Genomic DNA, 11,518 nt, shown 5'->3' with positions numbered 1-11,518 from the left:
CTTGCCCAGGGTCACACAGCTGGGAAATGTCTGAGGCCACATTGAAACGCAGGACCTCCCGTCTCCAGACCTGGCTCTATCCACTGAGCTACCTGCTATCCCTTTACATTTTGCTTTTAAACCTTAATATCTTAGAATCCATTCATTCTTAGAAGATTAGTAGGGGCAATTACCTAGTTTTTGACTCTCTTTGTGGAGCTATTATTAAGAATGTCAAGGTTACAAAACAAAATGTAGGGTAGTTTGCTGGAGAAGGGAGGGAAGGTGAAATAGATTAGAAGTCAACAGTGGAAGCTCAAAACACTAGCCCTAATTATTCTAGGATATATTAACAGAAGAAATACATGGAGTAGGAGGCAGCTAGGTGGCTGAATACCAGGTTCAGAGACAGGAGGTCCTGGGTTCAAATCAGACTTCAGACATTTCCTGGCTGAGTGACCCTGGGCAAGTCACTTAACCCTCATTGCCTAGCCCTTACTGCTCTTCTGACTTAGAACCAATACTCATTATTGATTCTAAGAAGACAGAAGGTAAAGAGTTTAAAAGAAATACATGGAGTATCCAAAATGGGAAGAAGAAAAAAGGCAGTACATCCCCTGTATTATTTTCTGTGGTCAGATCATGCCTGCATTATCAGGATTCTTCAATATCAATTATTTTGGAGAATTGCCAATTATCAATATGGAAATTGTCATCTAGAGGAAGTCACTCTGGGCAGTGAGGATGCTGAAGACTACCATGAGACAAGACAGGCCGGGTGGGAATGCCTAACCTGGAGAGAAGACTTGTTGGCGAAAGAGAAACAAATTTTAGCTCCATAAAAGGGAAAATTTCATAAAAATGAGATCAACTCAAAAGTGGAATTGGTCGCCTTGAGGGACAGTGAGTTTTCCACCATTGAAGATCTGGTGAGGAAGGGGATGCCATGGCCATGTGTCAGAGTTATTTTGAGTGGATTTCTGTTCCAGAACAGCTGGCCTCCAGAATCCCTTTCTACCCAGATTCTGTGAACACTTTGGGCTTATTTATGGACTTCCTTAACGTACTTTCTACAGCATTATGAAATAAAGAGGGGTAAGTTTTATTCTCCCCATTTTTCAAACAAGAAAACTGAGGCTTGAGGAGATAAATTGACTTTCTTAAGGTCACATATCTAGTAAGTGATGGAACCCAGGTCTTCTGACTGCAAATCCAGCACCTAACTGCACCTAAGGTGAGAAAGTTGGGGACATGGTGGAGCAAATGATGCCATGTGCATGTAATGGAATATTGTTAGTGGTCATTCAGCTACCAAGAGTTAGAGGAGGAATTTGAGCCTAAGGCTCTGGATTCCATGACTCTTTCCAGTACTCCATACCTGGGATGTTTGGAAAGAGGAGAGAGGGGTTGGGATCAGAAGCTGAAGGGACAAAGGACAAAGGCACGAGAGGAGGTGCAGGGACCTTGAAAGGAAAGAAGCAGTAGAATGTAAGATCCTTGAAGGCACCAAGTATTTTGGTTTTGTATTTGTATCCCCAGCTAAGGCCTAAAAGTCTTTTTTAAACCCTTATTTTTTGTCTTAGAATCAATACTGTGAATCAGTTCCTAGGCAGAAGAGTGGTAAGGGCTAGGCAATGGAGGTTAAGTGATTTGCCCAGGGTCATCCAAATTTGAACCCAGAACTTTGTGTCTCTAGGTCTGGCTCTCAGTCCACTGAGTCACCTAGCTATCTCTCCATTGCCTCAACAACTAACCTTGACCATCTTCTGCTGCCCCAAACTATCAACATAGTGAACATCCCCCTAAAGCTGTGGAATTTAATGCAGAGGGTAAATAATGTGTCACAGGACCAGAAAGACACTCTTTATGTTCAGGAGAATAGGCTCTGTGACCAGTTGGAAAGAGTGGTTATGATGGGCAAAGCCAACGTTGCATCCCACCCCCACCCCCCCAAAAAATAGTCAAGACAGTAAAAATTAGATTGAAGCTTGAATGTGTCAAGTCAAATTGCAGATCTACGAGGATGCTGGCCATTGAGAAATGTGAGCATTATAAATTGAGTGGCAAAAAGAAAAGGGTCTGGGGCAGCTAGGTGACTCCATAGATAAAGCTCCAGACTGGGAGTAGGGAGGATCTGGGTTCAAATGTGACTTCAGACACTTCTTAGCTACATGACCTTGGGCAAGTCACTTAATCCCATTTGCCTGGTGATTGCCTTTCTTTCTTAGAGTTGTTATGGAGAAAAAAGAAAAAGAAAAGGGAGGGAAGGAGGAAAGGAAGAAAGAGAGAGGGAGGAAGGAAAGAAGGAAGGAAGGAAAAAAAGAAAGAGGGAGGGGGAGGGAGGGAGAAAAGAAAGAAAGAAAGAGGGGAGAGAGGAGGGAAGGAAGGGAGAAAGAAAAGGAAGGAAGAAAAAGAAAGGGGGAGGGAAGGAGGAAAGGAAGAAAGGGATGAGGGAAGGAAGGGAGAAAGAAATGGAGGGAGGAAGGGAAGAAAGAAAAAGAGAGGGAGGAAAGGGAGGGAGGAAGGAAGGGAGAAAAAACAGGGAGGAAAGAAGAGAGGGAAGGAGGAAGGAAAGGGAGGAAGAAAAAATGGAGGGAGGGAGGAAAGAAAAAGAGAGAGGGAGGGAGGAAGGAAGGGGAGAAAGAGAAGAAGGAAGGGGAGAAAGAAAGAGAGGAAGGAAGGGAGAGACAAAGGAAGAAAGCCAAGTGAACCAACTCTTAGCTTTACCTTTTTTTTTGTTGTTTTGTTTTCAAAGTAAAAATAATTAGAATGTTGAAGTTTTTAATAAGAATATACCTACCTTTGCCCAGAGGATGGGGACCTAAGCAGAGTTCCAGGCTGAGCTAACCTGATCTCACTAGAAAGCTACTGATGGGTTCTGAGTTTCTCCCAACAGAAAAGTGGTTAAAAGATATAAATAAGCAGTTTTCGAAAGAAGGAATTTGAGTTATTGATGATCATATTGGAGGGGGGAAGCACTCCCAGTCCCCAAGAGTAAGAGAAATCTAAATTTAAAAAATCTTCATTGTTTGCCTCATACACATCAGACTGGCAGAAATGGCAAAATGACCAAAATGGCCAGTGGTGGAGGAAGACAGCCATACCAGGCTGATAGAGCTGGGAATTGGTTGAAAAGGACCAGAAATTACACAGAAACCTCACTAAACTGACCCAGCTGTAACACTAAAAAGATTTATGTCCAGGAGCAGCTAGGCAGCTCAGTGGGTAGAGAGTCAGATGTGAAGATGGGAATTCCTGGATTCAAATCTGGCCTCAGACACTTGCCAGCTGTGTGATCCTAGGTAAGTCCCTTAACCCCCATCCCCTAGCTTTTGCCCCTCTTCTGCCTTGGATCCAATTCTCAGTATTGATTCCAAGAAGGAAGGGAAGGGTTTTTCTTTTTCTTGTTTTTGGGTTGGTTTGCTTTTTTTCTAAGTGTTCACTGGTTGTGCATGAAGGATGGGCATGTCAGGAAGCTTTTTCAGTGTCCCAGGAAAGTGTCGATCAAGCGGTCATGGCAGCAGTGAGAATGGAGAGAAGGGGATGGAGCCTTAAAATGCTGTCAGAATGGGATGTGGGAAAGATCAAAGACAACTGATATCTACGTAACACATTGAAGTGTTCAGGATTCTTGTCTCTTTTAATCCTCACAGAAACCCTGTTATCCCCATTTTGCTGTTCAGGAAACTGAGCCTCATCAAGGCGCAGCGACCTGCCCTGGATCATTCATTCAGCTGCTACATTTAGAGATGCAAGCCCAGGTCTTTGGCCTCCAGGATCATCGTTCTTTTCATAGTGTACTTGGGATATCTGGAGAGAAGGGAAGGGGGTTAGGTCCTATCTAGGAGGTACAGAAACCAAGGCAGGCAAAGAGTAAATCCAGGGGCATTGAACAGCTCTTTGAGGGCAGGAACTACCTGCTTTTGTCTTTGTCCCCCCCCCCCCAAATGGCATCTACAACATAGGCTGGTTGACTAGTCCATGTATGTAAGGAATGAGAAGAAAGATGGGGCATCCAGTTGGCTCAGTGGATTGAGAGCTGGGCCTAGAGATGGGTTCAAATGTGGCCTCAGATGCTTCCTAGCTGTGTGACCCTGGGCAAGTCACTTCACCCCCACAATCTAGCCCTTGGAATCAATCAATAGTACTGATTCTAAGACAGAAGTTAAGAGTTTTACCCCCAAAAAAAATTAAATTAAAAATAAGAATAAGAAAGAATCAAGGGAGCACTGACACATATTTTGAAATGCCCAAAAGAGAATTTCTAACAAGTCCAGAAGGAACCACAATCAAATGGGTTAATAAGAAAGATTCAAGATTTCTTGTACATCCTTAGCTTTCTGTTCTACTATGTGTAGGGAAGGGCCCATTTCTATTGTGTTAGCCAAGTTCAGACATTTTTAAATGGGGGGAGGGAAAGGATAAGGGGTGAAGAGCCCCTGGGAGCAATGGGATAAAAGAAAGTTTGGAGATGGAATCAGGGAAAGAGGAGCATTGCACTGGGCTTGGTCTTGACCTTTGTTTAAATTTGGGATCAGGAGCTGGCCTTAAAGGGCTCCTGTCCTGAGTTCAAGATCACCCGGACCCAGAGAGAGAACTAAAAGACAAGGGACTCCCTTGGAGAAGAGAGGAATCATTTGGGCCTGGTGCAGATGCTGCCAGCTCCTTGGGCTGCTGGTGGGGAGGGATTAGGAACAATGGAGTTAGTGTGCTTCCATGGCCTTCACTGGTGTTTTGGAGGAATTCCTCAGCAGTCAACACATCTGCAGAAGAAGGGAGCCAAGAAACAATCCAGGCCCTCCCAGGAAGGCCTAAATGGAATTGGTCAGGGCCCTCTCCAGATGCAGGTTTGGACCTGGGGCAGCTCGGGGTGGGGGGATGAGGCCTGGAAGGGAGAAGGTGCAGAGGGCCAGGGCAGAGCAGGGGTTAACTCTCCTGGGCATCTTCTGGGCTGGGCTGGGCTGGGCAGGCGGGGGTGGGAGGGCGCCCTGTCTATCCTGATAACTCTGCTCCATTATCTCCCCACAAACAGCTGGAGGAGGACTTGGCCCACCCTGAGAGCCTGTAAGGGCCCCTCTGTGGATGGAGGTGGGGGAAGGGGGTGTGTAGCTTCCCTGGGCTTCTCCCCTGCCCCCCATCGTTCTCATCTTGGGTATTTGGTGGTCAGGGGGCCCAGGAGTTTTCCCTGGAGCTGGACTGCCAGAATCTACTAGGCCTCACCTCCATTTCCAAATAGTTTCAAGGGCCTGAGAGGGGGCAGCCCGGCCCATTATCGACATTCATTTCAACATTATTTATCCACTTGTCTGTAGCACTGTTTCTCTGTGTGTGTCTCTTTGCATCTGACCATGATCCAAAAAAAAAAGAGAAAGAAAAAACTTTCTTTTCCTTCTTCTGTTCCATCTAGCTAAAAACAATCCTATTTTATTATATAAATATACTATGTAAATAACATTTATAGAGCACTTGCTCTATATGCTGAGCTCGTTATACTATTTAATCTTATTTGTATTTATATTTTTATTTATTTCTGTTTATATTATTTATTTACATTAATATTGTTACATATTGCATTATTTATATTCATATCATTTTATGGATTGTGTTTGTCATTTATTCATATTCATTTTTTATTTATCACCTTCATTATTCATATTTATATTTAGTTATATTATTATATATTATATTATTTGTTTGGATTTGTATTATTTATATATTATATATTTTATTATTTATTTATACTTATTTAATATATAATATACACATATATATGTTTATGTTTTATATTATTTGATATATCATATTTATATATTTCTTTATATTTATATTATTTTACCTATTACATTTATATCATTTAATCTATTATATTTATATTATTTATTTTTATATTTATATTTTATTTAATACATATATTCATATTGTTTATATCAATTTCATATATATTACATTATGTATGCTTATATTATTTTCATATATTATGTTTATATTTGTTCTTTTATATTTACATTTATTTTATTTTATATATATTTATATTTATTTCATATATTGTATTTATATTATTCATGTATATTTGTATATCATATTTATATTATTTACATATGCATATTTAGTTTATGCATTATATTTATATTGTTTATATTCATCATACTTATATTGTTTGTTTATATTAATATTATTAATATTTATTTTATGTATTATATTAATATTTATTTATACTATTTAATTTAAAAGTATTAAGATATTTTTAATCTTCACAACAACCCTGGGAAGTAGAAAATATTATTATCTTCATTTTACAGTGAAGGAAACTGAGGCAAACAGAGGTTAAATGACTTGCCCAGAGTACGTGTCCAAGGGCAGATTGGAACTTAAGTCTTCCTGACTGACTCTACTGCCTCATGGCCATCTTTCTCCATCCTTCTGTCCCCTCCAAGTTGGGTCCCCCTTTATTCTTCCTCGATTTCTCTCACATCTCTCTTGTTGTCCCCACTCCATGGAGACCAGCCAGTTCTTCCAATCTGGCCTGATGCTTTGTTTTGTAACTTTGGTCCATTTGGTGAAGCTCTTTTTTATGACCCGGGATACTTGAGTGTCACTGGACCGTAAGCCCTCCGTCTCCCATCTAGACTCTGGCTCTGCATACAGGAGTTCCTCAAGAAATGTTTGTTGATGTCAGTGAGTCAGCTTGGAGCCCAGAGGTTGGGATGGGAAGCCCCCAAGTTCAAATGCCAAAGGGTTTTGTCACTTTCTAGGGGCAGGAACCGAGGCAGACCACCTCCCCTTCTGGACCTCAGGGCCCTCATCTATTAGTTGGTCGACCAGCAGAGCTTTATTAAACACCTACTGGACCATGGAGCAAGGCTTCTTCACTCTCTTACGTGGCCGGGACCCTTTGGACAACAGTCTGGGGAAGCTGAGAGATCCCATCTCAGAGTCATATTTGTAAATACTTAGAGGAAGTGCCCAAGTTTTTTCCCCATTCCCACTTGCAACCCCCAAGTGAGGAGCCCCTGGACTAGATGGCTACTGAGGTCCTTTATGGCATTAATATTTTGTAGCTGAGGCAACTCTCTTAGCTTCTAATTGCATGCTATTTCCAGTGTTGTACACTTTTTTTCATTGCTATCTTTTAGTTTTATATTTCCTTCCTTCCTTCCTTCCTTCCTTCCTTCCTTCCTTCCTTCCTTCCTTCCTTCCTTCCTTCCTTCCTTCCTTCCTTCCTTCCTTCCTTCCTCTCTCTTTCTTTCTTTCTTCCTTTCTTTTTTCTTTCTTTCCTTTCTTTCTATCAATATTGTGTATTGGCTCCAAGGCAGAAGAGTGGTATGGACTAGGCAATGAGGGTTAAGGGACTTGCCCAGGGTCACCCAGCTAGGAAGTATCTGAGGCCAGATTTGAACCCAGGACCTTCTGTCTCTACACCTGAGCCACCCACCTGCCCCCAGTACCTTCATTTCTAGAGAGATCCTTCCCTTCCTCTCCTCCCATAACCCATTCCTGAGAACCAAGAATTCTTTAAGAGAAAGAAGAATAAGTCATTTCATAAGGTTAGTCCCCATGTAAGTCATTTCTGAAAGGTTTGCCATGAAAACACTGGCATAACCTCTCTCGGACTATTTGCCATTTGGGGTAGCGGACAGGAGGAAGGCAGGGAGGGAGAGAATCAGAATTGCAAAGTGTCAGAAAACAATTGTTGAAAACAGATTTCTCATGTAATTGAAAAAAATTTTAAGGAAAAAAAAGGCAGTGTGGGCAACATTCTCCATCTCTGCACCTGGGAGGTTGATGCAGAGAGGATATCGTTTTATAGGAGCCCCAGGCTGGCAATGAATGGCGTGCTCACCGTTGGGGAATGGCTAACCAAGCTGTGATGCTTGAGGGGATGGACGGGGATTGTGCCAGGGGAAATGACAAAATGGACAGCCTAAGAGGAAAGTGGGAAGACCTTTGGGAACAGGTGCGGAGTGAAGGGAGCAGAAGCAGGGGGACGAGAGAGAAAACCAACTTGGAAGTCCTTGAGAACTTGGATCCATGCGATAGCCAACCACAGTTCCAGAGGAACAGAGATGAATCTTCCCTTGTTCACCAAAGTTGTCTGACTCTTTGGGATCTTTGGGTTTTCTTGGCGAGGATAATGGAGGGGTTGGCCATTTCCTTCTCCATCTCTTTGACAGATGAGGAAACTGAGGCAAACAGGGTGAAGTGCCTCATCCTCAGGGACACACAGCTAAGATACTGGAAGGGTTGGCCATTTCCCCCTCCATCTCTTTTGACAGCTGAGCGATATACAAATAAGATACTGGAGAGGTTTGCCATTGTCCTCTCTGGCTCATTTGACAGATGAGGAAACTGAGGCAAAGGTTAGACTTTGGGTCCAGGAGCATCCTGAGGACAGATCTCCCTCATCTATGAAGCAAGACCATGAACCTTTGCCTCTTGGGTTGATGATGGGGAAGGAAACCAAGATTCTTACCACTTGGCACTTCTTTCAGAATGTAAAACTAACCCACCTTTTCTCCCCTCGCAGCCCCCCATTTCTGCCCAAGCAGGATGGAGAAACACCTTTCTGCTGTGGGAGGAGGCGGGGAGGGGGAGCAGGCTTAGCCCTGGGCGGGGAATACTGGCTTCAGCTCTGGCCTGGGCCTTGCAGGCTCCTGATAAGCAGGGGGTCCCAACACCCTCCCTGATAGCAGACTGGTGGTTTATCAGGATCCCTGCCGCCGGTCAGCCCCACCCCAGGTTAGGCTCCAGCCTCCTAATTCTGGAGGGAGCAAAGTGTCCCTGAGCTCTGTTGGGATGTGGCTGTGGGCCTCCCTGCCTTTCCCTCCCCCACACTCTTGTTCTGTCCAGTTCTAGAGTTTAGTTGTGTTCTAGGCAAGATCCCGGGACTGGACAGTGGCCCAGGCCGATGGTGGGTTGAGGTTTAGATTTTAATGTTCAAAAGAAGCTAGTGGTACTTGTACCCGGGCAGGGACTGGCATAGGCAGCATTAAGAAACAAGAACCAGAGCAGCTGGGTGGCTCAGTAGATAGGAATGCCAGGCCTAGAGATGGGGAGGTCTTGGGTTCAAATCTAATCTCAGACATTTCCCAGTTGGGTGACCCTGGGCAAGTCCCTTAACCCCCATTGCCTAGCCCTGACCACTCTTCTGCCTTAGAGCTGGTATACAGTATGGATTCCAAGATGGATGGGAAGAGTTTCAAAAAAAGAAACAAGAGCTCCTACTATGTTCCAGCGCCGTCTAATTGCTCGTAGATGAAATGGGGGTTTGCCTGAAGGACTTGGTGGCTCCTCCAGAGTCCAGGATAGCTAAAAAGGGCATTTGATGAGTCCTCCTTGGGCCATAGGGATGTTATCTGGGCCCTCAAGATCTCACTTAACCCCTGGGCCTCAGTTTCTGTAAAATGGGGGGAGGGGGCAGCCCTGGCAGCCTCTGCAGTCCCTTCCAGCTCTGAGACTGAGTTTATGGGAGACAGAGGCCTTTAATGTAGTTCTTTCCTCCTTTTTATCCGTCTTCCTCTGCTTCTGTCTATGGACACCCATTTCTAAAGGGGCTGAGCTTTGAGCCGCATGAATTCTGTGGCAGCTCAAGGTCTGAGTACAAGCGGGCATCGCCTGAACCCTGAACACAGGCTCAATGTCTCCTGTCCTACCCTTGCCACAACTCTCTCCCCAGGCCTTGCAGGATTCAAGAAAAGGTTTTGGGGGTGACCGGCGGTTACTAAGGGCTCTTCTAGCCCACAGACTCCATGGGGCAAATTCACTGAGTAATGGTCAGACTCCTTCCCTTTCTGACTCATGCCAGGGCCTGCTGCAGTATCCGAAGGTGAGACGCCCGATGCTTCCCCACAATTCCCAAATGATGGGGCGGACAGGAGAAAGCACTACTTTTCTGCATCATCAACTTGGAATGAAATCTAAAGAGCTGTTTGGAAGGCACGGCCATTCTGGAGGGGAAAGAAGCTGAAGTGTTCGACATCCTCAAAGGCCCATTCATGGGAGACAGGATGTGGCCTGGAGGGTCCTGCTGTGTTGATGAGTTTCTGTTGGATGATTTTGTTTGTTTTAAAGTATCTGGGGAGGGTTTTGCTTGATATCTCTCCTCCTGGTTCTCTGTTCTCCTCAGTTCCAGAACAAATCATTCTGTGACTTTATTTTTTAATTGTGTTCATTAAAATAAATAAAATTAATGATTATTTATTTACCTTCTGTCTTAGATGAATCAATACTGTGTATTGGTTCCAAGGCAGAAGAAAGATAAGGACTTAAGTTGGGGTTGAATGGCTTGCTTTGGGTCACACAGCTAGAAATATCTGAGGTCACATTTGAACCCAGAACCTCCTGTCTCTAGGCCACTTACATCCACAACCCCCCCCCCCCTTTTTTTAAACTCTGACCTTCCATCTTAGAATCAATACTAAGTAAGTATCAGTTCATGGTAGAAGAGAGAGATAAGGGCTAGTCAATGAGGGGTAAGGGACTTGGCCAGGGTCACCTAGTTAGGAAGTATGAGGCCAAATTCAAACCCGGGACCTCCTGTCTCTAGGCCACCTAGCTGTCCCCATCTATAGACTTTAAAAAAAACAAACCTTATTTTTCATCTTACAATCAATACTGGGAATTGGCTCCAAGGCAGGGCCATGGGGGTTCGGTGACTTGCTCAGGGTCACACAGCTGGGAAGTGTCTGAGGCCAGAGCTAAACCCAGGAGCTCCTGACTCTATCCACTGTGCCACCTCAATGTCCTCTGAATCCACTTCTTTTTAAAATGAATGTTTTTCATTCCCTTAAAGAGTGGACAGCCCGTGGCATTTCCCCACTGGGATCACAGGGCTAATAAAGGTCAGGGAATTGTACACAAGTTGCCCTCCTTCCAGTCTGAGCCCCCTGCCCCAGAGGGGGGGCCTGGGCCTCAGCTTGACTCCCCTGGGGCTCACCAAGAGCTTCCGTTTCTCCACATCAAGAGAGTGGGGTACAGAGGGAAGGGCCCAATTCAGCAGAAAGGGGTGAGCGGATCCCTGCTCCAGCACAGGAAGGGTTAAGGCGTGGAGGCCAGCCAAGGGTGACTCCCCTCCCCCCCCCCAGGGCGGCAGGGGACCCCACCCGAGGGGAGGGGCCAATGGGTATAAGAGAGCAGCTGGAGCAGTGAGGGGGAGAAGGGGAGCCCGAAGGCCCCAGCAGCACCAGGTAAGCCCCTTCTGTCCCCCAGCTCGCCCCCTCCCCTCCCCCTCCTGAGTGTCCCTTTGGGGGGTGTCTAGGTGGCTCCCAGGAGGCGGGGAGGACGTGGATGTGGCGCGGGGCCCAGGCCGGGATATCATCGTATACTGTAAGTTTGCAATGAGACACTACAGTATAGATGATGTACTGGCGAGGGCCGCCTCAGCTCCAGAGCCCAGCACGACCGGATGGAGGCCTCGGTGGGCACAGGGCAGCCTGGCGGGGAAACCGTTACCATTACTGTGTTTAGTAATGGTAAGGGTTCTCCCGCTGCGCTGAGTGTCGGTGCCGGAGCCGGACCTGCGCAGGACGTCGGGGGAAGGGGA

At 45.3% G+C, this 11,518-nt stretch overlaps 2 non-coding genes across 2 annotated transcripts; both read left to right on the top strand.

The window, feature by feature from the left end:
* Positions 1 to 11,270: 11,270 nt before the first annotated feature.
* On the top strand, positions 11,271 to 11,355 carry MIR144 (microRNA mir-144). The gene has a single exon (NR_032179.1). It is a non-coding gene; the product is annotated as a microRNA mir-144 (primary transcript).
* A 53-nt stretch (positions 11,356 to 11,408) lies between these two features.
* MIR451 (microRNA mir-451) lies at positions 11,409 to 11,470 on the top strand. The gene has a single exon (NR_032180.1). It is a non-coding gene; the product is annotated as a microRNA mir-451 (primary transcript).
* The last annotated feature ends 48 nt before the right edge of the window (positions 11,471 to 11,518 follow it).

The sequence above is a fragment of the Monodelphis domestica genome, chromosome 2 (genome assembly GCF_027887165.1).
Source record: "Monodelphis domestica isolate mMonDom1 chromosome 2, mMonDom1.pri, whole genome shotgun sequence".
In the NCBI taxonomy this organism is placed as follows: domain Eukaryota; kingdom Metazoa; phylum Chordata; class Mammalia; order Didelphimorphia; family Didelphidae; genus Monodelphis; species Monodelphis domestica.
The sequence above is the reverse complement of the archived record's forward strand: the minus strand, read 5'-3'. Positions and strand labels throughout refer to the sequence as shown.